The 17886-nt window shown below is 37.8% G+C and overlaps 1 protein-coding gene and 1 long non-coding RNA gene across 3 annotated transcripts in view; one reads left to right on the top strand and one right to left on the bottom strand.

The window, feature by feature from the left end:
• Window positions 1-17716, bottom strand: part of SYT9 (synaptotagmin 9) — a 381537-nt gene extending 363821 nt beyond the window's left edge. Inside the window, exons 1-2 of one of the 2 annotated variants that reach the window (XM_059875115.1) lie at window positions 16201-17716; window positions 15097-15205 (exon numbers count right to left, since the gene is read on the bottom strand). The gene's annotated coding sequence lies outside the window, so the exon portion shown is untranslated. The remainder of the gene's footprint in view (window positions 1-15096; window positions 15206-16200) is intronic. The other variant, XM_059875116.1, reaches the window with a different exon arrangement.
• LOC112441630 (uncharacterized) lies at window positions 14709-17880 on the top strand. The gene is made up of 2 exons (XR_003029475.2): window positions 14709-14871; window positions 17710-17880. It is a non-coding gene; the product is annotated as an uncharacterized lncRNA (long non-coding RNA).
• Window positions 17881-17886: the final 6 nt, after the last annotated feature.

Here is a 17886-nt window from a genome sequence, read left to right on the forward strand (position 1 = left end):
CAAATATATTAGTTACATGTGGAGTGTTTATTCCACTGGAAATAATGAAAATAAATAAAGCAGTGTTACTATTGAGGCCATAAAATCCATTTGATAAAACCTAATCTTCTTAGTTTGTTATTTTAGCGTATTAAAACACTCATAATATTTATGACTTTCTTACATCAGTGATACGGTTTCTTCAAAGCTTCTAGAAACCGATTTTTCAATTCACTGTTGTGCTTTTGGAGTTCTGCTGTTAAAAATATTTCTCTGGACATAAAAGAGAAAATACACAACAGCTTTATCCAATCCCTGCTTCACTTCAGAATTTTATTTAGGTTCATCTTTAGTCTGCAATTTCCCTTCTACTCCAAAGCTCAAGTTTCCACTGCTAGTGTAAAGTGTTTTCACCTGTACTTTTACATGTGAACTGGGTTACAACTTTTAGTTTTTTAATTTTTCTTTCCCACTGAACTGAGAGATAAATATTCGAAGTTAGAGGCTATAATAGGTGTCATCTGTGTGCATTTCCACCTTTCAGTATCATGCTCAGCCAGAAGTGTTGAATTCATTTACAAAAAATGAGTGAATGGAAGTTTGAGGACAACTGCAAACACGAAGTAGTCCCCTTTCACAAGCCCCATGCCCCTTCATTCCTCTCCAGTGGGCTGGATGTTCTCTTGAAAAACACTGAGCATCTGAAAAGTGGAACTGCATTTCCAGTCTGTCTAAATGCCCAGACTGATTATTATCCCAAGAATATTTCCCCCAACTAAATATTATACAAATGATTTATTTTCCCAGGTCTCTAATTTTAGTGAAAACACACAACATGATATAACTTCACATAAGGTCTGGGGGAAAAGCTTGTAACAAATTTCCAGACTGAAAAAGAATGGATATATGTGAAACAGAATCACTGCTTTAAATCTGAAACTAACAAAACATTGTAAATCAACCATATCCCAATATAAAATAAAATTTAAATTAAAAACAAAAAACCAATTTCCAGACTAAAAAGAAGGCTAAAACTAAACATGTAGCCTCAATAACAAAATAAAACACAAATGAAACAAGAATGTTACAGTGATTGAGCTGTCTAGCACAAATTTGAGATTGGCAACAGAATCCTATTATGTGTCTTGACGTTGCTATTGGAAAAACAGATGGTACTATAATGTAATGGAAAAATTAAGACATTTATGAGTTTATAATCTCAAGACAGATAAGAGTCAATGAGTTGCTGCCTCTGAGGCAGTTGGAGAATTCAAGTGAGGGAATGATTAAGGAATCATACCAAGGATTTATCTCAAATTACATCCAGACAACTGCCACCAGAAATTGGTCAATATGAAAGTAGTATGTCCCCCAAGAGTCTGACCAAGTTGAGCTTAACTCTGCATTTGATACCAAGTCACTATAGGATTTTTTAAAAACATACATAACCAATTACAATTCAAGATTTATTGTGAGATTTCTTAATTCAGAACCAAGACTGAACGTGATTGAGGGGTAAAATGCTAATTGTAAAGAAGTTAATGATAAAAGTAATCAAAAACAGGCAGAAGCCAGAATACCACAAGAGCCCCCAATATGTCTCTCTCTGTTATCCTTCTATCTTTTCCAAAGATGAAGTGTGAGTTATGAAAAGATACTAGGGATTGTGTAGAGCTTCATCTTTGTTAAGTAATCTACATAATTTTTAATATTATTTCTCAATAAGCATTTCCTGTAGTTCTGAAACATGGTTATTAAATAGGGGAAGAACAGTCCTCATTTAGCATTTTTTTTTTTAATTGAGTCACTTGGATTGACATCATGGAGATCTGGCTCTTATGCATTGCCAGACTGGCACAGGTGATTTTTTTTAGGCAGTATAACTTTGGGCTTCTAGAGGCCACTTAATTGGATAAAATTACTACGATACTAAATTTCTATCTCTGTAACCTTAGACAAATTACTTACCTTCTCTAGGCCTCAGTTTTCTCATCTGCAATATGGGTATCAAAAAGGCATCTAATTCATAGGGTCACTGTAAAGACTGTGCTGTTGTGCTCTGCTTACTCGCTCTGTCCAACTCGTTGTGACCTGATGGACTGCAACACACTAAGCTCCTCTGTCCATAGGGATTCTCCAGGCAAGAGTAGTGGAGTGGGTAGCTTTTCCCTTCTCCAGGGTAATCTTCCCAACCCAGGGATGGAACTCAGGTCTCCCACATTGCAAGCAGATTCTTTACCATCTAAGCCATCAGGGAAGCCCAAGAGTACTGCAGTGGGTAGCCTGTCCCTTCTCCAGGAGATCTTCCCGACCCAGGAATCAAACCGGGGTCTGCTGCATTGCGGGTGAATTCTGTATCAGCTAAGATACCAGGGAAGCCCCACTGTGAAGACTAAATGAGGTGAATTATCTATCTCAATGCTTACTCAGAGGAATCATTCAAAAATATGAGTTATTTCTGTTACTATCATTAGAGTCAGAAAGGAAATTTAGAGATTATATAGATCAAAATTATCTTAACCTCGGTCAATCCTTTATTTTTGAACAATATTAAGCTAAACAAACTAAATGATTGATAATCTCTACCAATATTCTGATATTATCCTAAGTACATAAAACCTCTTAAAAGTCTGTATACTTTCTATTCAGCAATAATTTCCAAGAAGAATTTAGACTTTAAATTTAAGAATAAAATACAATTGTAGTCAATATATTATTTAACAAAGCCCCACAAAATTCCTATTCTCATCCAATTTTTTTTGTATCTTCTTAAAACTCATATTGCATGTTTTCTCCATCTGATAAACATACATGGTAGGGGTACTCCCTGTATTATGTTACATTATAAGGCAAGGTTTTTCTGGGCTCCAAAATCGCTGCAGATGGTGATTGCAGCCATGAAATTAAGAGACACTTGCTCCTGGGAAGCAAAGTTATGACAAACCAAGACAGCATATTCAAAAGCAGAGACATTACTTTGCCAACAAAGGTCCATCTAGTCAAGGCTATGGTTTTTTCAGTGGTCATGTATGGATGTGAGAGTTCGACTATAAAGACTGAGCACCGAAGAATTGATGCTTTTGAACTGTGGTATTGGAGAAGACTCTTGAGAGTCCCTTGGACTGCAAGGAGATCCAACCGATCCATCCTAAAGGAAATCAGTCCCGGGTGTTCACTGGAGGGACTGATGTTGAAGCTGAAACTCCAATACTGTGGCTACCTGATGCGGAGAGCTGACTCATTTGAAAAGACCCTGATGCTGGGAAAGATTGAGGGCAGGAGGAGAAGGGGACAACAGAGGATGAGATGGTTTGATGGCATCACTGACTCAATGGACGTGAGTCTGAGTGAACTCCGGAAGTTGGTGATGGACAGGGAGACCTGGCATGTGGGGCCACAAAGAGTTAGACACTACTGAGTGACTGAACTGAACTGATACGGCAAAGATGATGAGATGGAAGTCCATGATTATGGATTGGAATATGGGGTCTCCATGATTACATGCAGGTGTGTGTGTATATATATATACCTATATACATGGACCTATATCGATGTACAGAGATTCTACATAGATGTTATATAAGACTAATGTTTTGTTGTTATGTAATAGTCTGCATTAGCAGACCTAGGGACTCTTTTTCAAGTTTTGAAGAAAGAAGCTGCCATGTTTAAGAGGGTGAGAAGGTCATGTGGAAAGGAACCGCAGGTGGCCTCATGGAACTGAGAGCAGCCTCTGGCTGACAACCAGCAAGGAAACAGTCTTACTTACTGAACTCTGCCAACAGAAGGAATATACGTATGTATGAATATATATGATAAACCAATAAAGTTATTTATTTAAATGGAAAGTGTTCATCTTTATGCAATCAAATGAATAAATATATTAACTTTTGATACCTCTGCTTTGGGGCCGAAAAAAAAATTCTCCCCAAGATGCTATAAAAACACACATATTTTTCCTAAGCTTTTTGAAGTTTCTATTTTTTATACTGAAAAAGTTAATCCACCATTTAACAAGATGAAGAAAGGTCTGTGGATGATAATGATGGCAACACATCTGTGTGAATGCACTTAATACCACTTAACTGTACACTTGAAAATGGTCAAGATGGTAAACTTTATGTGTATTTTATCACAATTTTAAAAATTTTAAGAAAAAATTTACCTAAAGAAAAAAAGGAGTTAATTCACCTGGAACTTATTTTGGAGTATAATAGTAAAGTCAAGTCGCTCAGTCATGTCTGACTCTTTGTGACCCCATGGACTGTAGCCTACCAGGCTTCTCCATCCACGGGATCTTCCAGGCAGGAATACTGGAGTAGGTTGCCATTTCCTTCTCCAGGAGATCTTCCCAACCCAGGGATTGAACCCAGGTCTCCCGCATTGTAGGCAGACACTTTACTGTCTAAGCCACCAGGGAATTACTGGAGTATAATAATAGTATACATAAATTTTTTTCCCAAAAGTCCTTAGCCAACTGAATCAGTATCACTTACTGAATTATTCATTTGTTCCTACAAATCTGTATACTTGTATATACTTCTGGTCTTTCCAACTATATATAATCCTCATAATCTGATTAGATAAAGATTTTCAATTGCCTCTATTTTACTTTCATCTTATCCAGAAGAAAAGACATCACCTAGCCCTAAAGTCATTGGCCCTGGAGCTTCAGGCAGCTACAAGGAAGGAAACATGAGGCCACAATCCTTAAGCTTCTGGTGCCACCTAGAGGACTGTCTTTATGGGTTAACCTGTGTTCAGAGTCAGAAAACACTTTGCCCTAGGAAAATCCTTTTCTCCTTCTTAATTGCCCACTAGGGCAATTCTAAGTATATAAAATCATGTACAGGATAGCATCCTGCTTCTGACCTTTATCTATAATCCATCTTTCAGATGCCATGGATATAATAGTAAGAGCGGCTCAGATCACTACTCCTGTCTTTAGAAGTTTCAGTGGCTGCCAACTGGCAATAGAGTAAGCCTCATGTAAATTAGCAGAGATGGAGAAAATCAAAGAGGAGGAAAATTCTAAAATTCAGTAATAGAAAACAAATGGACCTAGCCCTGTTTAAAGTGGGTAACATATATATGCTAAAGACGACCTTTTTTGTTTCAAGGAAAACTTTGAAATTCATCTCCTCTGGAAAGACTTCCTCTAATCAGAATTCTTCAGTATTCTTGCCTTGAGAACCCCATGAACAGTATGAAAAGGCAAAAAGATAGGACACTGAAAGATGAATTCCCCAGGTCGGTAGGTGCCCAGTATGCTACTGGAGATTATTGGAGAAATAACCACAGAAAGAGTGAAGAGACAGAGCCAAAGCAAAAACAACATCCCGTGGATGTGACAGTGATGGAAGTAAAGTCCAATGCTGTGAATAGCAATACTGCATAGGAACCTGGAATCTTAGGTCCATGAATCAAGGCAAATTGAAGGTGGTCAAACAGGAGATGGCAAGAGTGAATGTCGACATTTTAGGAATTAGCGAACTAAAATGGACTGGAAACAGTGAATTTAACTCAGATGACCATTATATCTACTACTGCGGGCAAGAATCCTTTACAAGAAATGAAGTAGCCATCACAGTCAACAAAAGAGTCCGAAATTCAGTACTTGGATGCAATCTCAAAAATGACAGAATGATCTCTGTTCGTTTCCAAGGCAAACCATTCAGTATCACAATAATCCAAGTCTATGCATTGACCAGTAATGCTTTAGAAGCAGAACAGTTCTATGAAGACCTACAAGACCTTCTAGAATTAACACCCAAAAAAGATGTCCTTTTCATTACAGGGGACTGGAATGCAAAAGCAGGAAGTCAAGAAATACCTGGAGTAACAGGCAAATTTAGCCTTGGAGTACAGAATGAAGCAGAGCAAAGGCTAACAGAGTTTTGCCAAGAGAACGCACTGGTCATAGCAAACACCCTCTTCCAACAACACAAGAGAAGACTCTACACATGGACATCACCAGATGGTCAATACCTAAATTAGATTGATTATATTCTATGCAGCCAAAGATGGAGAACTTCTATAGTCAGCAAAAAGACGACCTGGAGCTGATTCTGGCACAGACCATAAACTCCTTATTGCCAAATTCAGACTTAAATTGAAGAAAGTAGGGAAAACCATTACACCATTCAGGTATGTTGTAAATCAAATCCCTTACGATTATACAGTGGAAGTGACAAATAGATTCAAGGGATTACATCTGATAGACAGAGTGACTGAAAAACTATGGACGGAGGTTCATGACATTGTACAGGAGGCAGGGATCAAGACCATACTCGAGGAAAAGAAATGAAAAAACGCAAAATGGTTGTCTGAGGAGGCCTTACAAATAGATGAAGAAAGAAGGGAAGCTAAAGGCAAAGGAGAAAAGGAAAGATATTCTCATTTGAATGCAGAGTTCCAAAAAATAACAAGGAGAGATAAGAAAGCTGTCCTCAGTGATCAATGCAAAGAAATAAACAGTAGAATGGGAAAGACTAGAGACTTCTTCAAGAACAACAGAGATACCAAGGGAACATTTTATGTAAAGATGGGCACAATAAAGGACAGAAATGGTATGGACCTAACAGAAGCAGAAGATATTAAGAAGAGGTGGCAAGAATACACAGAAGAATTATACAAACAAGATCTTCATGACCCAGATAACCACAATGGTGTGATCACTCACCTAGAGCCAGACATCCTGGAATGTGAAGTCAACTGGGCCTTAGGAAGCATCACTACGAACAAAGCTAGTGGAGATGACTGAATTCTAGTTGAGCTATTTCCAGTCTAAAAGATGATGCTGTCAAAGTGCTGCACTCAATAAACCAGGGAAATTTGGAAAACTCAGCAGTGGCCACAGGACTGGAAAAGGTCAGTTTTCATTCCAATCCCAAAGAAAGGCAATGCCAAAGAATGCTCAATCTACCGTACAATTGCACTCATCTCACATGCTAGTAAATGCTCAAAATTCTCCAAGCCACACTTCAACAGTACGTGAACCATGAACTTCCAGATGTTCAAGCTGGTTTTAAAAAGGCAGAGGAACCAGAGCTCAAATTGCCAAATCCACTGGATCCTCAAAAAAGCCAGAGAGTTTCAGAAAAACATCTATTTCTGCTTTATTGACTATGCCAAAGCCTTTGACTATATGGACCGTAACAAACTGGAAAATTCTTCAAGAGACGGGAATACCAGACCGCCTGACCTGCCTCTTCAGAAATCTGTATGCATGACAGGAAGCAATAGTTAGAACTGGACTTGGAACAACAGACTGGTTCCAAATCAGGAAAGGAGTACGTCAAGGCTGTATATTGTCACCCTGCTTATTTAACTTCTATACAGAGTACATCATGAGAAGCACTGAGCTGGATGAAGCACAGGCTGGAATCTAGATTGCTGAGAGATGTACCAATAACCTCAGGTATGCAGACGACATCATCTTATGGCAGAAAGCCAAGAACAACTAAAGAGCCTCTTGATGAAAGTGAAAGAGGAGAGTGAAAAAGTTGGCTTAAAGCTCAACATTCAGAAAACTAAGATCATGGCATCTGGTCCCATCACTTCATGCAAATAGAAAAGGAAACAGTGTAAACAGTGACAGACTACTTTTTTGGGCTCCAAAAACACTGCAGATGCTGACTGCAGCCATGAAATTAAAAGATGCTTGCTCCCTGGAAGAAAAGTTATGACCAACCTAGACAGCATATTGAAAAGCAGAGACATTACCAACAAAGGTCCATCTAGTCAAAGCTATGATTTTTCCAGTAGTCATGTATGGACATGAGAGTTGGACTATAAAGAAAGCTGAGTGCTAAAGAATTGATGCTTTTGAACTGTAGCGTTGGAGAAGATTCTTGAGAGTCCCTTGGACTGCAAGGAGATCCAACCAGTCCATCCTAAAGGAAATCAGTCCTGAATATTCATTGGAAGACTGATGCGGAAGCTGAAACTCCAATACTTTGGCCATCTGATGCAAAAAACTGACTCATTTGAAAAGACCATGATGCTGGGAGAGATTGGGGGCAGGAGGAGGAGGAGACGACAGAGGACAAGATGGTTGGATGGCATCACCAACTCAACGGACATGAGTTTGAGTAAACTCTGGGAGTTGGTGATGGACAGGGTGGCCTGGCATGCTGCAGTCCATGGGGTCACAAAGAGTCAGACACGACTGAGCAACTGAAGTGAACTGAACTGAATCAGAATTTATTTGTTCTCTTAGCACATTGCCTATGTCCATCTCATAGCACTTCTCTCTTTTGCAGTCTAGGTAGTTTGATTCAGGACATCCTGTTAACCATATTAGACTGTGAATGCCTTAGGGATAAAGATAGCATCTGGTTCATCTCATATTTAACTAGTCTTGATACTTTTAATAAGAGTGACTTTCTTTGTTGAAGGTGATTCTGGGATTTTAAAGGGCGCTTCCCTGGTGGCTCAAAGGTAAAGAATCTGCCTGCCAGTGCAGCAGACGTGGATTTGATCCTGTGTAGAGAAGATCCCCATGGAGAAGGAAATGGCAACCCACTCCAGTATTCTTGACTGGACAATTCCATGCACACATGGACTCTAGCGGGCTATAGTCCATGAGGGTGCAAAGAGTTGGACACCAGTGAGCAACTAAACAACAATCAGGGCATATGCAGTTCATTTCAGGGTATTAATCCAGACAATCTATGTCCATCTCCCAGTTTCTACATTTTACTTGTTAATTTTTTTTTCTTATGTGTTTGAGTTCAAACTTATCTCATAATTTCCTATCTTTCTTATTTGTGATTCACATCTTGGTATTCCTCATTTCTGCTCCGCTATTAATCAACCTTAAGATATGCATGCCTTCTTAAGTTAGTGTATCAGTGATTCATCTGTGTACCTTCACTCATCTGTACAGCTTAAACTTCAGCAAAACTACCCTGATGTCAAAAAATAGCAATATAATTATTAGCAAAATACAAATCAAAATTAGAATGAGTACCACCTCACACCAGTCAGAATAGCCATCATTAAAAAGTCTACAAATAGAAAATGCTGGGAAGAATCTGAAGAAAAGAGAACCCTGCTACACTGCAGGTGGGAAAGTAAATTGGTATAGCCACTATGGGAAATGGTATGGAGGTTCCTCAAAAAACTAGAGGTACCTTATGATCCTATTCCTGGGCATATTTCTGGACAGAACTATAATTCAAAAAATAAATACATGCATACCTATGTTCAAAGCAGTACTATTCACAATAGCCAAGGTACAGAAAAACCTAAGTGTCCACTAAGAGATGAATGGATAAAGATGTGCTACATACATACAATGGAATATTACTCAGCCATAAAAAAGAATAAAATAATGCCTTCGGCAGCAACATGGATGAACCTAGAGATTATCATACTAAGTGAAGTAAGTCAGAAAGAAAAAGACAAATATCATATGATATCATTTACATGTGGAATCTAAGCTATCTCACAAATGAACTTGTCTACCAAAGAGAAAAAGACTCACAGACATAGGGAACAGACTGGTGGTTGCCAAGGGTGAGGGTAGGCGGTGAAGAGGTGGAGGGGGAGTTTGGAATTAGCAGATGAAAACAAATTAGCAGATGCAAACTGAATGGATAAACAAGGTCAAACTGTAAAGGACAGGGAACTATATTCAATGTCCTGTGATTAAAGCACAATGGAAAAGAGTATGAAAAAGAATGGTGGAATTTAGAAAGATGCTAACAATAACCCTGTGTACGAGACAGCAAAAGAGACACTGATGTATAGAACAGTCTTATGGACTCTGTTGCAGAGGGAGAGGGTGGGAAGATTTGGGAGAATGGCATTGAAACATGTATAATATCATGTATGAAACGAGTTGCCAGTCCAGGTTTGATGCACGATACTGGATGCTTGGGGCTAGTGCACCGGGACGACCCAGAGGGATGGTATGGGGAGGGAGGAGGGAGGAGGGTTCAGGATGGGGAACACATGTATACCTGTGGCGGATTCATTTTGATATTTGGCAAAACTAATACAATTTGTAAAGTTTAAAAATAAAATTAAAAAAATAAAGAAAGAAAGAAAAGGAAAAAAAAAAGAATGGGTACATATGTAATTGAATCACTTTGCTGTATAGCAGAAATGAACACAACATTGCAAATCAACTGTACTTCAATTTAAAAAAGAATAGCAATAAGAAAACCACAGCCTCTATTTACTAAGAGCTTACTACCTGCTACATGCTTTAATATATTGTCTCGCTTAATTTTCAAAGCAATTTAGTTCTTACTCATCTGTCACATCTTAATTCAATCATCACTTCTTTAAGGGTGTATTCTCTGATGTCCCATACTACACTGAACTTTATTAAATACTGCATCTAGTAGCATTATACAGTTCTTTCATAATACTTATTGCAGTTAAAATTTTACATTTTTTTCCAAACTTAGTTGAAGGAAAATTACTTCACAGCTTCTGCCATAATCAACGAGTCAGCTATAGGTATACATGTGTCCCCTTCCTTTTCAACCTCCCTCCCCTTCCTACCCCCTCTAGGTTGTTACAGAGCCCCCGTTTGAGTTCCCTGAATAATACAGCACATTTCCATTGGTTATCTATTTTATACATGGTAGTGTATATGCTTTCATGTTACCCTATCCATCCCACCCTCTTCTTCCACCCAGCCCTTGTCCATAAGTCTGTTCTGTCTGTCTCCATTGCTGCCCTGTAAATAGGTTCATCAGTATCATCTTTCTAGATTCCACATATGTGTGTTAATATACAGTATTTTTCTCTTTCTGACTTACTTCACTCTGTATAATAAGCTCCAGGTTCATCCACCTCATTAGAACTGACTCAAACAAGTTCCTTTTTATAGCTGAGTAATACTCCATTCTATATATGTACCACAGTTACTTTAGCCATTCATCTGATGGTGGACATCTAGGTTGCTTCCATGTCCTAGCTATTGTAAACAGTGCTGCAACGAACATTTGGGTACATGTACCTTTTTCAATTTTGGTTTCCTCAGGATATATGGCAGGTAGTGGGACTGCTGGGTCATGTTAGTTCTACTTCCAGTTTTTTGAGGAATCTCCATACTGCCTTCCATAGCTGCTGCATCAGTTTACATTCCCACCAACAGTGTAAAAGAATTCCCTTTTCTCCACACTCTCTCCAGCATTTATTGCTTATGGATTTTTGATGATGGCCATTCTAATTGATGTGAGGTGATATCTCATTATAGTTTTGATCTGCATTTCTCTAATAATGAGCAATGCTGAATATTTTTCCTGTGCTTATTAGACATTCGTATATCTTCTTTGGAGAAATGTCTGTTTAGGTCTTTTGCCTACTTTTGATTGGGCTGTTTTCTTTTTCCCATATTGAGTTTTATGAGCTCCTTGTATATTTTGGAAATTAATCCTTTGTCAGTTGTTTCATTTGCTATTATTTTCTCCCATTTTGAGGGCTGTCTTTTCACCTTGTTTATAGCTTCCTTTGCTATCCAAAAGCTTTTAAATTTAATTAGGTCCCACTTGCTTACTTTTTATTTCCATTACTCTACAAGGTGGGTCATAGAAAGTCTTGCTGTGATTTATGTCATACAGTGTTCTATGTTTTTCTCTAAGAGTTTTATTGTTTCTGGTCTTTCATTTAGGTCCCTAATCCATTTTCAGTTTATCTTTGTGTACAGTGTCAGGAAGCATTCTAATTTCATTCTTTTACACACCACCTGTCCAGTAAAAACTCTTCAAAAATGGGCAGAAAAGGAACCTACCTCAACATAATAAAGGTCATATACAACAAATCCACAGCAAACACTAATCTCAATGGTGAAAAACTAAAAGCAGTCCCTCAAAGATAAGGAACAAAACAAGGGTACCCAATCTCACCATTATTCAACATAGTTTTGGAAGTCCTAGTTAAGACAGTCAGAGAAGAAAAAGAAATTAAACTGATCCAGATTGGAAAAGAAGAAATAAAATTCTCACTATTTGCAGATAACATGCTACTATACATAGAAAACCCTAAAGATACTATCAGAAAATTACTAGAGCTAATCAGTGAATTTAATAAGGTCACAGGATACAATGTAAATATACAGAAATCACTTGAATTCCTATGCACTAACAATGAAAAATCAGAAACAGAAATGAAGAAATCAATACCATTTACTATTGTGACAATACCTAGGAATAAACCTACCTAAGGAGAAAAAAGAGCTGTATACAGTAAAGTATAAGACACTGATGAAAGAAGTCAAAGACAACATAAACAGATAGAGAGATATTCCATATTCCTGGGTTGGAAGAATCATTATGAAAACGACTATACTGCCAAATGCAATCTACATATTCAATGTAATACCTACCAAATTACAAATAGCATTTTTCACAGACCCAGAACAAAATTTCTTAATTTGTATGCAAACACAAAAGACCCCAAACAGCCAAAGTAATCTTGAGAAAGAAGAATGGAGCTGGAGGAATCAATCTTCCTACTTCAGACTGTACTACAAAGCTGGAGTCATCAAGACAGTATGGTACAGGCACAAAGATGGAAATATAGACCAATGAAACAAGACAGAAACCGCAGAGATAAACTCACACACCTATGGGCACCTTATCTTTGACAAAGGAGGCAAGAATATACAATAGGGCAAAGATAGTCTCTTTAATAAGTGGTGCTGGGAAAATTTTACATTTTTTAACCAAGGTGTATCTTCCCATTTGAACATTAAATCTCTTTGAGGGTTAATAATAATCTACTTTTGTTCACCACAGTGTTTTCATTTCTTAGCTAAACCATAAGAATGATCTTGTCCAAAATCCCTAGCAGAGTGGCCTCCCACAAAAAACTAGCCTTATGAAAAGTTCAATGAAAACTGGTTAAGGCACTTAGTCCTGATCAGCTACACAGCTTGGACAACAGTTGCCTCTACAGTTACAATGTTAGAAAAGAGCTAACAGTCCCCAATCATAAACACTGACGTAGCACATCCTGCCATTAGTTTGCTGTCATACAGCTTCAGTTCCAAGACTTTCACCCCAGCCCTGTAATATCTTAAGACCTGGTGCTAGTCACAGTAACACCTCTGCAGTCTTTATTTATATTCTACTGTCTCTGCTTTCTCTAGTCATTTGCAGTTGGGTGGGCCAAAAATCTCCAGCAGGGGTCAAGGCTGATAACATTTTATTATCAAGATCCCAACTGCTTCAAATCCCAACCATGAGCAATGAGCGACAAGAGCTAGCACTGTACTAGCTACTTCATTTATGAGGTAAAATCCAAGTCAATTATGCCAGAAAGTAATAATTCTAAACCCTACTGGATTTGAAGGAATTCAAGGTCTTTAACCTCTCTTTTTAAAAACTGAAATATTTTGATGTACAATGTTAGTTTCAATCACTCAGTCATGTTTGTCTCTTTGCGACCCCATGGGCTGTAGGCTACCAGGCTCCTGTCCATGGAATTCTCCAGGCAGGAATTCTGGAGTGGGTTGCCATTTCCTTCTCCAGGGCATCTTCTTGACCCAGGGATTCAACCTGGGTCTCCCGCACAGCAGGGATATTCTTTTCCGTCTGAGCCACTAGTTTCAGGGGTACTACATAGTGATTTGGGCTGCCCTGGTGGCTCAGACAAAAAATGTGCCTGCCATGCAGGAGACACAAGTTCGATCCCTGGGTCACAAAGATCCCCTGGAAAAGGAAATGGCTACCCACTCCAGTATTCTTGCCTGGAGAATCCCATGGACAGAGGAGCCTGGCAGGTTACAGTCCATAGGGTCAGAGTCGGACATGCTGAAGCGACTTAGCAAGATCAGTGTGTCCCAATATAACATTAGTATGATATTCTTGACTGTATACCTCATGATGCAAGTTACATTATTTTAGAATATTTTAGAACTGGAGGCTTGTTCCTCTTAATCCTGTTCACCTATTTCATCTTCCTCCCCTTCCTGACTCCCTTCCCTGAAGGAATCATCTTGACAATAACATGTATCTGCCTCACTCCAAACTGGTTAGGAATGGGACACTGTGCCTGGTGATGCAGGTTCTTGGTCACCTTAGCTGTCAAGAAGTTAAGAAGGCAGAGGCAGCAGGATATAAACTGGGGCATAAAGACTCAAGTACATCTTTAAGATTTCAAGTTGAGTGAATACAGTAAAACTCTCCAGTTGAACTTTCCTGAAGACTTCTAACACATAAGCAGCTTTATTAGTCAATGGCAAGGATAAACTGCTATTGCTGTGTGTAGCATGCTGTGGCACTACCACTTAATGAACCCCAATCATTTCAGGCACCATGCTGTGTGCTTACATGCCTTATTTTAAACTCTATGATTATCGGCACTGGCATATGAAGAAGACCAAAGGTCAAATTTATAGAAGGTAATTGCCCAAGTCAAATAACAGAATGAGGACTCATACTGTGACCAGAATGTACGCTTCTACTGTAATAAGGAGCCTCCAAACATTATGGGGAAGCTATACTATTTTTTTCCTAATTTCTTCCCCCAAAACTTATAACACATCCTCAGTTTCTTCATTCTTCTTGAGTTTGTAAATATGATGGTGGAATACATTCCACATGGTCATCATTGCTCTGTACCTCCTTTAATTTACTTTTGTACTTGATACTCATGTTCAATGTCACCCACAAAATATCTGGACTCATAATCATCTTTAGAGTTCTCAGATGTGCTACATTATGAGATAAATTACTTCATAAATAACATCAATGCAAACAGAACACAGAGGTTCTGAAAGGATTTCCACCACCACTGGATTTCATGTGTACACAGCAAAAGCAACAGTCTACTTGCTGAGTTTGAGAAATGATCCAAAGAGGAAAACAGAGTTTAACCATCCCCCAAGAGGAAACTTCTCTGTACAAAGAGGATAATCACATATTTAAGGTAAAGGCTAAAAAGGGAGGCAGCATGGACCTCACATAAACTTAAGGTTGAGAATGTTAGAGAGGTCCCAGGTTGCAAAACTACATCCAGAAAATTCTCCATCTTACCTGTCCTGAGGCAAGTGGTAAAGGGGAGCTATTTATCTACAGGAAACAAGTATCCCTCCAGAGCTTTAAAATCCCAGGATTCAGGTTGCAATTAGAGATGGAAGAGTTCGGGCCTCACCTGATAGGGAAATATTCAGCAATACTGTCGGTTGTCACATGGACAGTTTGGATGCCTCTGGAACCATTTTGGACAGAAGGAATATGAAGAAGGTGGTCTCAGAAACAGGCTGAGACAAGTTCAAGACAGAGAACATAAAAGTTTTGGTTATGAGATGCACATTCCTTAAATTATACCCAGTGAATCAGTCTTGCCAAACAGCTGATCTGCACTCATGTGCTCCCCCCATCTCTCCCTCTCTCATGAAAGAGATATGAACAAGATCTTAATTGACTAGCTCTCTTGCTTACTTTCCTACAAAGATAGTCTTAATACATTAATTTCCACTGAGGAAATATTGTGTCTGTTACATTATATACATACATGAGAAACCCACAGCCTTTGTAATCTATGATCTCTTGAGCTCATTTAAATTCTGGCTAAGTCTTTATTTCCTAATGTTTGCATCTCACTTTTTAAAAAGCTATTTATTAGCAGTTTCAATAGACGTAACATTGCTCTTTAGAAGTAACTATTCTGTTAACTAGAAAAAAGGTTTTCACTGCTATTATACTTTAAAGAGTATCAAAGGGAAAACTGCATTTTCATCTAAGTTTTGGTTAGCTATAAAAGTTCCACCCTGTATTTACCATGAGCTGGCCATGAACTCAATCTAGTATAGGAAGGTTCTACAAATTGAATCAAAAAGAGTAAGGTATCACCCACACAGAAAGAACAAAGCTGGGAGAGAGGACCACTGTCAAGTAAGACAGTTTCAGAATAATATTCATTAGCTAACTTTTTTTTAAGTAGTCATTATATTCTGGTGCTTACTAAGCTCTCCTTTTCATACTAATATTTGTATTATAAAGCATTTTGAAATTATACAATGAGATGCCAATGCATAGACTATAGAAATTAAGATAACATTGCCATTTTTGCTTAAAATCCATCTCTTTTTAGAGATAAAACACTACAATTCACCTAAAGCTCAGTCCTCATCCCATCCTTTCCTCCTCACACTAAGTATCATTTTTATGTCATCACTCCAATCTCTTGTTCCTTTTACTGTACCTGTATTTATGCAATTTGCCTTTTTCACCCAACAAATATTTTGATATTTACCTGTTGATTCTTGTGGATCTGGTTGATTCACATTAGCTTCTACACTGAACTTCAGTGTAAGAATAACTCTCAGTTGATCCTCTCCAGTAGGCTTTCTACCTTTTTAACATTCAAGGGTTGTAAAAACCAATCCTGTACATATCTCCTTGTGTACATGTGCAAATTTCTCTAGGTCCTCTCCTTGAAGCAGATTTTCTGGGTCGTAGATATGTATTCTCCAACTGTACTAGGCATTGCCAAAATCATTTCCAAAGTGATTGTGTCAATTTACACATCTATCAGAAAGGTTAAGTTCTTTTGCCCACTTTTTTTTTTTTTCATTTTCTAAGTACTCTTTTCCAAATTATTTCAACACAAATCAATTCTTCCAATCTATGGTTTAATATTTCACTTTATCAGTGACTATTACAAAAAATATTAATGTGGAAAACTGTATCAACATTTTCCTTCTAGGTTTGTGCTTTTTATCTTAAAGAAACTCTCTACCTCAGTGTGACATATTTCTTCAAGTGTTTTTTCCTCTTCATATCACATTTATATCTTCAAACCATCTACAGTATATTTTTGTGTATGCTGTTAAGAGAACCTTACTTTATCTTTTTGCAAAGAGAGCCATTTTTAAAAAGTCCATCCTTTCACCAACTTTTAGAGCTATCATATATTTTCACATACAGCTTGGCCTGTTCTAGGCTATTTTGGTCTACTGATCTGTCTTATATTTGTCCAAAGATGTCACACAGCTTAAATTACTAGAACTTTCCATTAAGTCTTGGTATCTGATAGAGTAAGTTCTAATTTTTTTTTCAGAATTGTTTTGCTTGTTTTGCTTTTCTCTTTATTCAACCATGTAAGTTTCAGGATTAGTTTAGTCTCCCATTAGTGTTTTTTTAAAAAATCTGTTTCTTAATAATTTGTTGGTAGTAAATGGGAGCTACATTTTTTTTTCAGTTTTGTGGATGATTGGCCAAACCTTTTATTTAGTATTCCATCGCTGATCAACACAAATACTGGGAAGGAGGGGAGGGGCTGTGTGGGGAAAAAAATCATGTTGTAATTTCACTTGAAGTTGTATTGATTTTCCAAATTAATTCGGCAAGGTTGAGAACAGTTATGATAAAGTCTTCCCAACCATGATATAGCATAAATCTCCATTTATTTAGACTTCTTTTATGTCCTTAAATAAAGATTAACATTTTTTCCATAAAGGTCTTACACATTTTTGCCAGATTAATTCCTGGATCTTTTTTTATTGAGCTATTAGTTGCCTTTGATCTTCTGGGCCACTACCACAGCCTTTCCTTTAACTCACTCACTTTATTATTTAATCAAAAAATCATGCTTTTAGAATCATGTATGTTATATTCAGATCTCTGTAAGTACTTTTGTTGTTGTTCATGTGTTCATCTGTTTCTCCAGCAATTATTACACTGAACGTGGCTCCTAATGTTTTGACCTGATTCTTCATTTGGTCATTACAGACATTTGACTGTACAATTACCTTTCTTTCAGATAAACAGAGAAATTCCACAGGAGCTGAATGGAACAAATGTTTCTTACCCTGCACTTGAGGCAAAACAAAGGAGACTCTCATATCATTCGTGAGCCACTTTGGAGAAAGCCTCTAAAATCTGTGTTCAAGCCCTTCTCCCCACCAAAAATGTATGGACCACTCAACTCATATCCTTG

This window comes from Bos taurus, chromosome 15 (assembly GCF_002263795.3).
Source record: "Bos taurus isolate L1 Dominette 01449 registration number 42190680 breed Hereford chromosome 15, ARS-UCD2.0, whole genome shotgun sequence".
Lineage (NCBI taxonomy): Eukaryota > Metazoa > Chordata > Mammalia > Artiodactyla > Bovidae > Bos > Bos taurus.